The sequence below is a fragment of the Mandrillus leucophaeus genome, unplaced genomic scaffold (assembly GCF_000951045.1).
Source record: "Mandrillus leucophaeus isolate KB7577 unplaced genomic scaffold, Mleu.le_1.0 Scaffold18, whole genome shotgun sequence".
Taxonomy (NCBI): Eukaryota; Metazoa; Chordata; class Mammalia; order Primates; family Cercopithecidae; genus Mandrillus; species Mandrillus leucophaeus.
In genome coordinates, this window is record NW_012101809.1 from 3,558,769 (window position 1) to 3,560,054 (window position 1,286).

General features: G+C 61.8%; 1 protein-coding gene across 1 annotated transcript in view; it reads right to left on the minus strand.

The window, feature by feature from the left end:
* The window catches only part of PITX3 (paired-like homeodomain 3), a 12,096-nt gene extending 10,864 nt beyond the window's left edge, over positions 1-1,232 (minus strand). The window contains exon 1 of the mRNA XM_011977533.1: positions 1,207-1,232. The gene's annotated coding sequence lies outside the window, so the exon portion shown is untranslated. The remainder of the gene's footprint in view (positions 1-1,206) is intronic.
* Between the last annotated feature and the right edge of the window lie 54 nt (positions 1,233-1,286).

Genomic DNA, 1,286 nt, shown 5'->3' on the forward strand with positions numbered 1-1,286 from the left:
CCTCCCGGGTTCACACCATTCTCCTGCCTCAGCCTCCCGAGTAGCTGGGACTACAGGCGCCTGCCACCACACCCGGCTAATTTTTTGTATTTGAAGTAGAAACAGGGTTTCACCGTGTTAGCCTGGATGGTCCTTTCCTGGTCTTGATTCCCACTAGCAGGCTCCTCACTGGCCTTCTGTCCTCAAATTTGGATTCTGGAAGTACAGAGTGATGCTCTGATCTATTCTGAATTGAAGGGGGCATGTGTCCCAGCCCACCTCACCCCAAGTCCAGGCTGCAGTCTTTACTCTCACTCCCTGCTCGCAGCTTCGCAGCCCGAAGGAGCTGAAACAAGTTGGCAAAGTGTGAGCTGGGATTTGAGGTGACCCACCGCAGCCGACCCCATCGCACACGCAGCAGCTGGGCAGGTGCTGCTGGGTAGATGGACATGCCACCTAGCCAGGGACATTCTGTCCGCCACTGCCCGACACAACGCCCGCTCCGGAGAGACCCACTTCGCTACCCTGGACATTCTGTCCACTCCGAGCCCCATGCGCCGCGGACATTCTGTCCGATTCTGAGGCGGCCTCAAGTCAGGACCCAGCTGGGCTCAGACACCCCAAGCCAGATCCACCGTACCCGCCGCCTGGTCACTCTGATCTGCACAGCGGCCATCTGACTCAGTCGCGGCCGGGCTCTCACAACACGGCTCCTATTCCAACTGCGGAGCAGCTGGGAAGAAAAGCGTGTGTGACCAGGCGCACCCCGGCTCCCAGCCCCTGGAGTCTGAGCCTGGGCCGAAGGGCGTCGGGCGCCGCCAACTGCCCCTACACTGGGGGCCGCCGCCGGCTCCCCAGCTGGCCAGGGCCTCTGCAACCCCTTTCGCTCCCTGACCGCCTGCCCCGTGCCCTGGGATTCCAGGGCGCTTTCTGGTAATGGTTTCCAGACTCCCTACTCCCTGCCTCGCGAAGCCCCTATCCTGGCTTCAAGTCTCCGGCTTCGTTCCGGATCCTCTGAGTCTCTCCCTTCCCTATCCCCTGGTTCTTACCCTGAGTTTCCCTTTTCCCAAGTCCTGGCCCCAGGTCTGCAGTCCGCCCTCCCTGTTCTCGACCTGTTCCCCAGGCACCAGAGTTCAGCTGCCCCAGGTCCCGTTTTAGGGATTCCAAGGTCCAGCAATAGCTCCTCGGCCCCATGAGCCCCTGTCCTTAGAATGGTCAAACACTCACAGTGCGTCCCGCAACAGGCAGGCAGACTCCCAGCAGCGGCGGCGGCGGCGGCGGCGATCTAGAGGGCAGGCAGGGGCCAG